The following is a 14,213-nucleotide window of genomic DNA, read 5'->3' as shown; positions in this document are numbered from 1 at the left end:
AAAAATAAATGTTTACTTATTAACATTTTACCTCATATGCCCACATTATATGAAGCAACACTTCATTGTTTGAAAATTATATAAAGGAAATTCATATTTGACATTACAAAATCTATGCCCAATTAAAAAAAATGTGTGAGACTGTATGTATGTGTGCAAACATTTGTGAAAAATATGGAGAATTCCTTAACTTTTTTTAAGATTGCATATAGCACAGCTATTGAACCAAGACATTAAAAATAATAATTCAGAAAAACATCTGCTCTCCTCATTTCTCAACTTTTTGGCTAAGATCGAGTGAAGAATGGATGGTTATTATTTAAATATGTGATATATTCTCTATCTGAAGCAATACATTCTATGCATTTTTGGAGCAGGGAGCTGGAATAGGACCTTTTTCCAACCCATGAGGATCACGTGCAGTGCTGTAGCCACAGAGATGGGTGACAGACTCGAAGGAATAAAAGACCTGCTCATTTCAAATTGAATAGCTGGAATTCTGGAAACCCACAATCATAATGAGTATCTGGAAATTTACTTTCTAGTAGCTGTAGTAACCAAATATTCGGTATCAATACTACACCATATCCAGAATATGCATTCCATGTCTGTAAATTATTTCTGTTTATTTTTCATTTAGAATGATATCACATGAATAGTAGTGTGGCAAATTTTTTAATTAATCACTTCCTGGGGACATGATATGTTTTCTAAACACTGCAGTTTTTCTTCCTAAAGTCAGTGTGCATATGTTTTAGCATCAATCTCATCCATAAGTCTGAATTTGTTTGCACAAATATCACTGGAATGGAGAAGGATATAGTTTTTATTTATGTTGATGTACCAGTTGGCTTACCTGAACTCTAAAAGATAGAGAACAGTTACTGCTAAGTAACTGTTTTTTCTTCTTTTTTTTATTTTTTTAAAATTTTTTTATTGTGAAAATTCTGTACAGAGGGGTTACAATTACATGGGCAAGATAATGAGTACATTTCTTATCAAGCATTGTTGCCTTCTCCTTTGTTTTCCCTTCCCAACCCTTCCCATCCCTTCCTATCCGCCCCTCCTCCCTCCGCCAAAGTTGTAAAGTTCATTTTTCAACATAATGATTTGTACATCTCATTGTTGCAATGGGTCCACCTGTATCCCTATTTAAACAATTTGTTTTTTCCCTTCTCCTCCACAAATTATACCAACATCAATACAGTGAAATGTGCCACAGAGTGGCTGACTGAACTCTTTATAAAATCAACATTGTGAAGTTTTGCTATTTCTCAGGCAATAGGCTGTCATTGTAAATTCAAATAATAATGTATCAGATAACACTTGCATTATTTAAAACTTTATACAAATGTTTGTTTAAAAGGAAAATTTTCCCTGGGCATTTAAAAATATTTACAAACAGACGGTTAACTGTGACTGCGAAGCAAGCACAACAGAGTTGCGGTATTAGTAGCTGATGACAGCCAAGGATCAACCAAACATTGAGATGTAGCATCTGCGATGCTACATAGGAAGCTAATTGCCAAAATAATAATAAACAATGTGTGAAAACTCAATTTCAGTACTTTCAAGGTATTCATCTATATTAATACAGTCTAAAAGGCATTCTGATATCTGGCCAAAATAGGGGGAAAAGGAGAGAAAGAAAGAAAGAAGTACAAGGCTTTTGACCTTTTCTGCTTGTGCTAGACATATACTAGTTTTTGCAAATAAGGGAAACCATGGGACCTATATTTCTTTGTACCTGGCTTACTTCACTTAATATAATTTTTTTCCAAGTCTTTTCATTTCCTAACAAATGGAGTGGTGTCATTCTTTCGTATAAAATGATGCTAAGCGAAATGCACCCCAAGATAGGGACACAAGAGGTTTTATCTTTGCTGCTGTTGTTTTTAATGTACAGTGTGATTTTTTTTCTTTCTTTTGTATGTTCTTCCCCCATGGTATAACACCTGTTTACACTGTATTTGATTCTGGTATCCTGCATCTTGTATATACGTGTTTCTAATTTGGAGATGGGAAGGGAAATAACAAAATGCTTAAATAATTATACAGGTTGACTCTTTGTAACAATGAGACGTACAAGACACTGTGTTGAAAACAAACTTTACACTTCAGGGAAAGGAGGGAAGTGGGGAAGGAAGGGATGGTAGGGGAGAAACAAAGGAGTGGGTAACAGTGCTCCATAGGAAATGTACTAATTACCTTACTCGTGTAACTGCAACCCTCTATAGTATTGTTACAATAAAAAGTATATATAAAAAAAGAAAAGAGAAAGAAAGAAAGAAAGAAAGAAAGAAAGAAAGAAAGAAAGAAAGAAAGAAAGAAAGAAAGAAAGAGAAAGAGAGAAAGAGCGAGAAAGAGAGAAAGAGCAAGAGAGGGAGGAAGGGAGGAAGGAAGGAAGGAAGGGAGGGAGGAAGTAAGGAAGGAAGGAAGAAAGGAAGGAAGGAAAGAAAGAAAGAAAACAAGGAAGGAAGGAAGTCACAATGGTACCACTACCATTAGGAACTGAACTATTTTTCTTCTTTCTCTCTCCGTCTCTGTCTGTCTCTCCTTCCCTCCTTAGCCTCTCTCTTTTTTCCTCCCTTCTCTGTCTTCTTCACTTTTTCTTTTCTTCCTTCCTCCCTCCCTTCCTTTCTTTTCTTCTTTGTCTAAGTCTCTGTCTCTCTCCTTCCCTTTTCCTTTTCTTCTCCTGTCCTTTTCTTGCCCTCTCCTCCCTTTTTTATCTTCCTCTACCTGCATCTCTCCATCTTCCTTCCTTCCCTCCCTCCCCCTCTCTTTCTCTTTTTCTTTTATACTCATCCAAATTCTTATTGAATTGTTTTCTTGTTCTGGGAAAAATTAATGTATACAGAAGGGTACTCCATAGCCCTACAAGGCTTCTTTTCCAGGAAAAAGTCAGACATAAGCAGACAAGATCATTGGAGGTGGTAACAAATTCTAGAAGAAAATATAGGGATGTAATAATACAGATGAGAGGTAGAAGTACTGGCATACAAATGGGGAAGGACCTCTCTAAAGAGGCAATATTTGGAAGAAATTATTTTTAAAACATGTAAGTAGATAGTCTTTCTGAACTTCGTACAGCATATCATTGTGATGAGAGGAAGCACCAAACTCAGGACCTGATGTAGTCAAACATATTTACTATAGGAAGATGCTGAATTCTTAGATTATTTTTTCCAATTTTATCTCATGGAAATAAATGATATCCATGTATGCTGATATCTGTGAGTGTAGACTGGTTTCTTTCTGGACACAACAGCCCAAATATGAAGCATTTCTCTGTTTCAGACACTTGCATAGCCTAGGTCACTAAGGACTATATAATCAGCATGCCTGAGTTTCTGGCTTCATCTAGAATATGAATTATCTTTTTGCTGTGATTCATAGAACACTATTTTAGAAATGAAATCAGAGACCTCATAGAGCTGTGGTATTTCTGAATTTTCTTAGCAAACATAGAAGATATAACTAATCTTGCTATTTGAGTAGAAGTAATTCAATCCTCAAGAATATTGTTTCTGAACCAAGTTATCTGTGAGCCTCAATACTAATTTCCTATTACTTCATATATCACTATTGGAAACATTGCTTACCTTTCTACTGTTTGCTGATTGGGATCTCTAAGAGTTTGGGGTGTTCTTTGCCACCCTTAATTTTCTTCTGCATTGATTGTCCTTCCCACTTCCGGCTGTAAATCAACTTATCCTTCAGATATCACCTGCTCCAGGAAAAAAAAATATTCACACTCTTCTTTCACTTTTTCAAATAGTTGTACAAGATACTATTATCAAATGATCTCAGGTATATCCAGTACCTAAGCTAAACCACTGAAAATTTGAAGAGCACACAGGAGTTTACATCTGCTTTCTGTCTGTTTGGTTGTTTAATAAAAATGTTGTAATGACTTTGTGAAAAAAAATGAATGCTTCTCATAAACAAAAAAATCTAGCCTGCAAGCCAGGCACTAGAGGCTCATGCCTGTAACCCTAGCTATTCAGGAGGCTGAGATCTGAGGGTCGTGATTCAAAGCCAGCCCAAGCAGGAAAGTCTGTGAGATTCTTATCTCCAACAAGCCACCAGAAAACCTGAAGTGGGTCTTTGGCTCAAGTGGTACTTTCCTTGAGATGAATAGCTGAGGGACAAGCCAGAAGTTCAAGCCCCAGAAGAGCCCAGGCCAAGAATTCAAGCCCCACAACAAAAGAAAAAACAAATCCAGCATGTTCATTTGAAATGGATTGACTCATATGGAAATTATAGAAATTCTGTATTTTGTTAACTGTTTATATGAAGAGATACTTGATTGCCATGTGTTTGATTGTTGAAATGAAACCACTATGTAGACAGGTACCAAAGACAAGGGGCTAATGCCTTAACAATAAAAAGGCTAGAATTTACAAGAATGTATTGGTTAGCAAGGAGATTAAAAGCTATAGGACAAATCCTATGAGAACTTGGCAAGATTGTTCTTCAACTTTGAACTATCCTATTCTGAGTTTCTTCTGCCCTGTGTGTATGTTCTTATTGTGACTTAAGGTGGTGCCATGCAATACCTTAAAAGAAAGTAATAGAAAACTAACTAAATCTTGGTTCTTGGAAGAGCATGAGGAGTGACAGCAAGTTGGGAAAGAAATGCAGAAGCCACTTTAGAAAGCATGTATCATATTTTGAAAATGTTTAAAGAATAGAAATGTAAGAATGCATTTTACTTGTACCTAAATATAATGAGGAAATAATCATTCCCTTTAATAATTAAAGCCAGAGCTTTAAAATATATCTGTAGTGACAGAGAACTTGTCTTTCAAAGACCAAAGAGAAAGTGGAGATATACCTCCAGTGTTAAGATCACTAGCTTGAGCAAAGAAGCTGAGTGATGAGTTCAAGCCCAAAACCAGCATGTGTGTGTGTGCACGCACACACTCGTGAGCATGTACATGTGTACACATGCGACATATACACACACAAGCACATGCTACAAAGAAATAGACAAAAACACATTTAAACTTCCCAAACTTAAATTGTAAAGCTGTAAAGGAATGGAACAAAAACAGAAAATAAAACACTCATTTCAATAATCAACAAAATATTGGTAGATAATCTGGTTTCCATTATTTGGCAAATACAATAACAATGAGTGTTCTTCAATGAGAAGAAAACAGTAGGTTGGTTGACAATAGTAAGTTTACCAAAATTTCAGTAAATGAATCAGTTTGGCAATAACAATAATTAGTGAAGTACTGCTTCAAGATTATTAACCATTATCTATTATATGCTGGTTTAAGTTTGTGAAGAACATTTTCCAGCACTAGAGTGGTAAACTTAATTATCACAAAACTCACCAAAGGGAATATGACTAATTATTACGCTGCCAAACATTGTTAAATGGTGCACCCATTAACACTGTCTCTTTTCAAAATATTAACATATTGGTCTATCTAAAAGTCTACCTAAAAGGTCATTTTGTCTATGAAATTCCCTTGGTAATCTATCAATAGAAATAACAAGAATAAATGTCAAACTTCTGTGTGATCTACTTTTAAAAACAACTAAGTAAATCAGTAATTTTCTAACCACTCAATATAGGAGGAACCTGAGGACTATTCCTAACCTTCTATTAATGGATAAGAAGATTATAATGCTCTATAAAAGTCAAGCTAAAAATAAAAGGGTTGCCCAGGGCTCCAAAGATATATTAGATTATCTGAATTTGAAAGAGTTGATCAATTGCTATAGTTCATATTCTTATAGGCAACTAGTCTAAAACAATTATTTTCTGAATAGTAAATGTGTCACAGAAATCAATAATATGCACTTATTAAATCATTTAGGAATTTAGAACTGATTCTCTTCTCTCCAACAGCCTGAGCCTATGTATGATAAACCTCCATAAAACAGTCTTTCTCATCATTTGCAAAAGTCGAACAATGAACTCTGTAGGGGTTAAGAAACATTCACTAATTTTTCATATTCTCCAGAAGTTAAAGCAGCGCTAGTGTTCAAAGCATTCTATTTCCATTGTAAAGACATCTTTGAAAACTTTTTCTTTGTTTTGCCACCATATTTTCTTGCTCTCTTTTCTATCCCTTCTGCTGTTTTGCTTTGTTTGTTTTGAGACAAAGTCCAAACACATAGCCAAAGCTGGCAATCTGCCTTAGCTTCCATGGTACTAGTATTACAGGCAAGAATCACCACAACCGGCTGAACCACTCATGTACTTAAAAGAAATCACAGAGTTCATGTTCATGTAGTTGAAAGTGTCATGATAGACAGGAGAGAAGATCAGCAAGATCTCCATGGATTACAGTTGATAGAACAATTCCTGATGCAGTGGTATGTTTGTTGAAAGCCACACGAAATGATTGTTGTACCCTTCATTTGTTTAATATATTAAGAGGTAACTTGTATCAAAAGCACCCAATGTGCATTGATAGGAGGTAAAATATGATATCTGAAGAGATTTGACTCCAGAAACAGATTGCCTCTGCAAATCCAGCCTAGACTTTACTGAGCAACCTCAGACAGCACCTCTGTCTGTTCTACAATTGTCTGTGCCTCTGTTTCTTCATCTATAAAATAAGAGTTCCTCCTGGCTTGCCTTATAGGACTACTACATGGATTCAATGAGTTAATTGTCTTACATGCTTATACCCATCTACCACATTGGTTCTGGGTGTGAGCTTTAATATTATTGTTTGTATTTCATGAGGCCCGACCCCTCAAAACTCTACCTGTTTCAAGTATGAATAAATAAAATTTCCCTAATGATTGATGTTATAGTGTTGAATTGGAGGTACACATTAGAAACTGTAATGCTCATACTATTATCAGTTAATTTTGCTGATTAATGTAAACTGATAACACAAAATGTATATTCAAACAAGCCATGGTTCTTTCCATGAAGGAAATCATAATGGATTTAAACAAAATTCAATATGTAGGAAGAGAAAGTAAAGGCAGGGGAAAGTTAAATTCCAGTGAGTTTACAGTAGTTTTATTCTGAAACTAGACGCAGAAAGCTATGCAAGATTTTTGCAAGTAGACACAGATGGATGGTGTGGTTTTGTGGCTGAGTAATTAGGGAGAAGATTTGATAAATAAATGAGAACTGTTGAGACCTTAAATGTCCCATTGAGGAGACCAGAGCACATCTTAAGACAATAGAGCCAGTGAAAGACTTTAACCAAGGGCAGAAATAAAATTGAGTTTGATTGTTAAAACAATAACACTGGCAAGGGCAGAAAGAATATACTAGAAACTTGTGGTAAATTATTCAGGTGAAAAAGAATGTTGAGTTCCAGCTTTGAACTTCTACTTCTACTCCAAACACAGTATGAACTCAACAATATCAGATAAAATAAATGAATAAATAATAAAATACCAGATGTAGCCACTCTCAAAGTAATACTTTATAGATGAGAAATGGAACAAAATCCCAGAGGGATGGGAAAGGTGGCATTAAACCCCAAGCCTGCTGGTACTTTGACATCAAAGCAAGAAGAGCAATGGTGGATGATGAATAAAGAACCATGAGTCTGAGGAGAACTTTGGAGGCAGATCTGCCCCATTAACTGAGCAGCTGAATGACCTGTAGTCCCCACAAAGAAAAAAAAATCAGGAAAAAACTGCTCATCCATGGGAACTTTGGCATAGACATTCCTAAATACACCTGAAGAAACTAAAGCAACAACTTGAATTGAACTTGTTTCAAATTAGGTTTTTACCACTTTTAAGCTAGGGAAACAAACAGCCCTCAGTGAACAAGATAAAACATATTACTGGACTTGAAATAGGAGAAACATTAAATTTAAATAAATCCACAGAAGAGTGCTCCCAACAGCACTAGAAAGACCAAAAGAATTTAACCAATTAAGTCAATAGGTTAAAAGTGAATTCATTCTTTCGGATGGATGAGTAGAATTCCACTGTGTATATAGACTAAATTTTCTTGATACATTTGTCCATTGAGGGGAAGGGCATCTAGATTGATTCCACATCTTGGTAAATAATGCTTCAATGAACAAGGTTGTTCAGGTGACTTTCCTATAACCTTGCTTGTGGTCTTTTGGATAAATGCCAAGGAGTGGAATTACTAGATCACAGGGTAGTTCTATGTTTCATTTTTTGAGGAACCTCAATACTGCTTTCCAGTGGTGGAACATGCTTACATTCTCATCAATAGTTGAATAGAGTTCCCTTTGGCCACATCCGCACCTGCATTTGTTATTGCTTGTTTTTTAATTCATCTGAAAGAATATTTTAACATTCATAAGGAAATAGAAAGGCTTGGAAAAGAATTATAGTAAGTGAAGGAAGCCAGACCCAGAGAAACAAGGGTTACCCATGTTTTCCCTCATTTGTGGTAGTTAGAATGTTCTTATAAATCTATAAGTAAACACACTGGGTAGTATGCAAGTGGTTACAAATGAATTAACTGAAGTATAATAGTCTCTGTGGAGAGCTCAAATAGTATAATTCTTTAGAAAGACTAAGTCAATGACCAACAAAATAAGAACCAGGAAATGAGAATTGTGGCGGATGGGTAAGGAGAGAGGGGTGGATGAGTGAAGGGGGCGGGGGTCAGAAGCCATCAACAGTCAACAATTCATTGTATATACCACAAAATTAAGAAAAATAAGGGAAGGGGTGGGTCAAATCGGTGGGGGTGGGGTAAAAATGTTGAAGAGATGACACAGATCAAGATGCATTGTATACATAAACTGCTTTGTTAAATGGCAAAAAAAAAGCCAAAAAAATCAAAACATACACTAAAAAATAAGAAAAATAAGGAAAGGGGTAGATTGAAAGAGGTAGGTGAGAATGTTGAAAGAGGTGACATTAATCAAGAAACACTATATTCAAAAACTGCTTTGTCAACTAGACCTCATTTGTACAACTAGTTAAAAATAATAAAAATATTTTTTTCAACAATGAATTCAGCAAAGGGCCAGTGTCTGCAAGTGGGTCACTTGGAGGCTGAGATCCAGATGATCAGAATTTGAAGCCAGCCTGGGCAAAATAAATAAGTAAATAAATAAATAATAAAGTCTTGCCTGAGGCCATTGGCTTATCCTACCTACTCAGGAGGCTGAGATCTGAGGATTGAGGTTCAAAGAAAGCTGGAGCAGGAAAGTCTGTGAGACTTTTATCTCCAATTAACCACCAGAAAACTGGAAGTGGCACTGTGGCTCAAGTGGTAGAGTGCTATCCTTGAGCTGAAGAGCTCAGGGACAGTGCACAGGCCCAGAGTTCAAGGTCCCCAACTGACGAATGAATGAATGAATAAAGTCAAGAGATTCCCTTTAAAAAATAGCCATTCAAAAGCTGGTCTGGAGTTATGACAAGCGGCTAACAAACTGTGAAGTCTTGATTTCAAATAACCTAACAAACAATTAGTGGCAAGTGTTAAATAATAATTAGAAAATATCCTCAAAATCAGACAATTGTGACCTTAAAACTGTTACATAAGTAATACATAATAAAAAAAGATAATAAATTATGAGACAAAACCAGGAAGAATCAAGAGGCAACAAGAATAAAAAGATAAGAAGAGACAAAAGTTATTCATCTGACTAAATTTTAATCAGATGCTGGACTTTGTATCAAAGGAAAAACAGTAATTTAGAAGAATTTTTTCAAATAAAAATGAATAAAACCCAAATAGGAAACAAGTTAGAATCCCTATAATATGTTTAGCAGGGATTTCAGAGAAGTAAACTTGAAAGACTAGTAGAAAACAATGGTGTAAATAAGAATGGCTAAGACTTTTTTAGTCCTCTTAAATACTGAATCATGATTAAAAGTGCCTTTTTAATGCTTTGCATTATGAAAAATAAATCTATACCTAATGTTAAATTTAAAATGCTAAATGTAAAATGTGAGAAAAGAAAAGGCCAGCCATTATCTAAGAAGATGAAGGAAGAGATAACTGAAAAGATATTATTTCTCCGTGAAGATATATGATAGGATAAAAGTATTGCCTGGCACTGGTGGCTCATCCCTGTAATCCTAGATATTCAGAAGGCTGAGTTCTGAGGATCATGTTTCAAAGCTAGCCTGGGCAGGAAGGGCCATGAGGCTCTTATTTCCAATAAACCACCACAAAACCTAAAGTGGTGCTGGGGTTCTCAGAGATAGAGCTCTATCCTAGAGCAAAAAGAGGACAACACTCAGACCCTGAGTTTAAGCATCACAAAACAAAAATAAACAAACAAACAAATCCCATAACTATTTTTAAATGAGGATTTAAAGGAGAAGAATATGTCAGATGATAATAAATTATATTAAAAAATCAACATGGATAGAATTTGGAAATAAAATAAGGGCTCCAGTGTGGTTGCCATGATAGATCATCTATCCTGTGTGGCATAGGACACACTGATCTTAAACCCTACTGTACACACACACACACACACACACACACACACACACACACACACACACACACACACACACACGATCAAATACAAATAAACAAACCTGAATTCATATACATCCATATAGTATGTACATTTTATAAAGTGTACATGGAATTTTAAGAAAAGTGTACAAGAGCTGAGTTACTTGGGCTCCTCCAGGAGACCAAATTGCAGCACCTTAAGTCATTTATGTAGACCTGGCCCCTCTGGCTTGGTGGCAGATGGAAGTTTGCAGTTAGGGCTTTATGCTTGACTCCTCTGCTTGAGTCAGGTCTCCATCTCATTTTACTATTTTTGTTGTTGTTGTTATTTTGTTTTGATATAGCTTCTTGCTTTTTGCCTGAGTGGACATGAACCAAGATGCTCTCTATTTCATACTACCATATATCTGGAATGACAGACATCTATCACCACAATCAGCTATTGGTGAAGATGCAATTTTATGATCTTATTCTCTTGAGCTGCCTCTAATTGCGATCCTCAAATTCTCCCTTCAGGAGTAGGTAGGAAAATAAATATAACCTTCTCTGACATTTTACTGTAGTATGGTTTGGACACAGAGATCCTTCACTTGATTGGCTGTCTTGCTCAACTGGAGCTGAACTATATGAACCATAGCTTCAGGCTGACATTTTGCTAATTAATTGGAGAGGGAGTTTCATGAACTTTTCTGCTCAGGTTGGCTTTGAACCAAGATGTTCAGATCTCAGCTTTCTGAGTAGCTGCATTGTACTTTAGCATTTTTTGGCATTATTCTTTTTTTATTTTTTATTATCTTTAAGTAGTTGTATGAAGTAGCTGTAATTTAGCAAAGTAGTTTATGAATAAAATGCATCTTGATTAATGTCACTCCCTTCAACATCCTGACACATTCCTCTCCTATTCATTGTTTCTCTAACACTTCTTAACTTTGTAAGATATACATTGAATTCCTGACTGTGTTCTCCTCTTCTTTTCCTCTTCATTTCTTAATGAGAAATCTCAGAAAGCTAAAATATTACCTACACTAGAGTAGTAAAATTCCTTAGTGTTTATAGAATAACCAAATATCCACTAATTTTAATTAGAAGCACTCTAATATAACTCATTCAAACCAGGAGAAAGGACAATGTTTTTGTTCTTTTAATAAAATTTCCTGTTTTTCTCCTTTGTAATAATTGTTTTACAATGGCTATCCAACATCATATGAGTCAGCACATTTTACGTGTGCAGGATTTTCTTAAAACATTCTCATAATGAAAATATAACCCCTAAATCTACCTGAAATGTTTTCAAAACCTTTTGGTATTTTTAAGCTGCATATGTTTCTTACTCTGCTATTTTACACACTTTTGTTTTGTTTATCAACTTATTATCAGCTTACTAGGAAAACTTTTGGGACTCTAACATCACAAGTATGAACAATCTTTCATACAACCACACCAGAGTTCAACCTTGGGTTTAATTTTTATTGGGATATTATTAGGTAGAAAGATCTCCATCCATTATATTTTAAAATTAAGTGGCTACTACAGAGAGCTTTTGTAAATCATTACTATATTAGTTTTTGAATAGAGGATCAAAATGTCAAAGCTAGTAATGGTAATGAATATTAATTTACCCATTAAATGTAAAACCTGTTTTCAAAGAAAAATCATATGTTCAAAAAATTAGCATCTCCCATAGAACTTTTGATCACTGTAAATAGTACGTTTGATTTGATTTTTATGAATTTGTTACGTAATTCACTTCAACATAATAGATTGTTTCAAACCTCAAAGATTCACTTTCAGATAAAGAGCTCTTCTATCTCAATGATTTTACAATGATTTTTTAATCTGTATTTTCTTTTTTTCAAAATAATATGTTAGAGGATTATATCTGTTAGAGGATACTAAAGAAGGTAGATATAGGGAATCACATAAACCTGACCTTAAATTATGTGCTGCTACTCACTGACTAAATATTTTCACATAGGCCCTTTATTTTTTTCTAAGCTCATCTCTTTCCTCTTTGAAAAGAAAAGAAAATTTTTAAAACACAGAAAACACCTAGTAAGTGCTAGAAATTAAATACAATAAAGAAAAATACACTGAGATGGTAGGCATAGATAGATGATAGATTGACAAATGATAGCTATAGATAGCTGAATGGGTACATACATACATGCATTCATACATTCATGTGTGCATGCATGCGTACATACATACATACGTACACAGATGCACAGAGGAATAGCTAGTAGAACAGCTGAGAAAATTAAAAGCATATCCCATACATCTGCACTCCTCACCTCATACAATGGCCATTGGTGACATTCAGTAGTAAATTTTTTCACATGCACTGTCACCTCATTCCACATCATCACATTCCTCTCCCTGTGTTAGCCTGGGCATCTTGCGAACACACAGCATAGCCGTGTTGATGAGGAATGTACACTGAAAAACTGGGGATCGTGACTTTCTGTTGTCCAGTCAAATTTCAGTATCAGCCATCTATTTGTATGTTGTTTATAGTTATCAATTAATGTCATCATATGATGCATATTCATTAATTTTCAAGGCAAAGTAGTAAATGAGATGATCATTTTTTCTTCTCTATCCATCATTTGTATGAAATTTATATTAGCAAGCATAATGTAATTCCTTATTTGTTTCCCAGTTTGAACGAGCTATTGAATCATTTATATGTTACTGCCTTGCTGGAAAATTAAATATTCTCCAAATAGAGGATTTTGAGAGTACTCAAGAAGAGGAAATCATTCATTTGGCTATGTGTGATGATAACCTACATTGTAATTCAAACAAAGTTACTTCTCAGCATATAAAATTTCAAAGCACTCAGAGAGGAATATTGTCTCAGCTGTTTGTGGAATTTCCATATCTGTGTTTAATTTAATCTTTAAAAATCATACTAGACATGAAAAGTAATTCTTTTGCTGTGATTTTTCCCTCAACACACTAAAACTGCCTTTCAAATTAAGCAGGACAAAATTTTCCTTTTTATGACACTGAAAAAATTTCTGTTATAATCGAATTCTATATTCAATAAACACAAGAAACACTCAAAATTGAAGTAATATTACGTTAATTACTAGTGCGTATTGCCCTAAGTACAATCTTGTGACATTAGGATTTCTACCTATTGTCTATATTAAATGAACAATACTGAAGATTTAAAAATATGTAAATCCTAGATTCCTCCCCTTTCCTTTGCTTTATCTCCTAGAATGACTGCATAAAATACAATTTTCTAATAAATTGTGGTATAAAAGTATTGAGAAAATGTTTTTAATCTGCTTAACAATCTGAGTACTTAGCAAGACTTATGTTTAGATGTTTTCTTGTTTTTTTCTGTTTAGTCACACACACGCATGCGCGCATACACACACACAAATATTCTTTTTTATGATTTTCATTGTAAAATTATTGTACAGGGGGGTTACTATTACATAAGTAAGGTAATAGTACATTTCCTATCCAGCATTGTTACCTTCTCCTTTGTTTATCCCCTACCATTCCTTCCCTCCCCACTTTCCCATTTCCCCCCTCCCCAACCAAGTTGTAAAGTTCGTTTTCAGCATAGTGTCTTGTACATCTCATTGTTCCAATGAGTCAACCTGTATCCTTAGTTCAGCATTTTGTTATTGCCCTTCCCCTCCACAAATTAGAAAAATGTATATACAGGATGGAGGGCACCAACGTCAAATACAGAGAAAACAGGGTTATGCCGTGGGGGAAGAACATACAAGAGAAACAAAAAAAAACTCACATAGTACATTTTAGATATGTTAAAAACAATAGCAAGAGAGAA

The 14,213-nt window shown here is 34.9% G+C and overlaps 1 protein-coding gene across 2 annotated transcripts in view; it reads left to right on the top strand.

Moving 5' to 3' along the window:
• Positions 1-14,213, top strand: part of Gpc5 (glypican 5) — a 1,051,553-nt gene that overhangs the window by 972,116 nt on the left and 65,224 nt on the right. The gene's annotated exons all lie outside the window — the stretch shown is intronic.

Source organism: Dipodomys merriami, unplaced genomic scaffold (assembly GCF_024711535.1).
Source record: "Dipodomys merriami isolate MVZ:Mamm:240054 unplaced genomic scaffold, mDipMer1.0.p SCAF_6, whole genome shotgun sequence".
Lineage (NCBI taxonomy): Eukaryota > Metazoa > Chordata > Mammalia > Rodentia > Heteromyidae > Dipodomys > Dipodomys merriami.
This window is presented reverse-complemented; position numbering and strand designations above follow the sequence as displayed.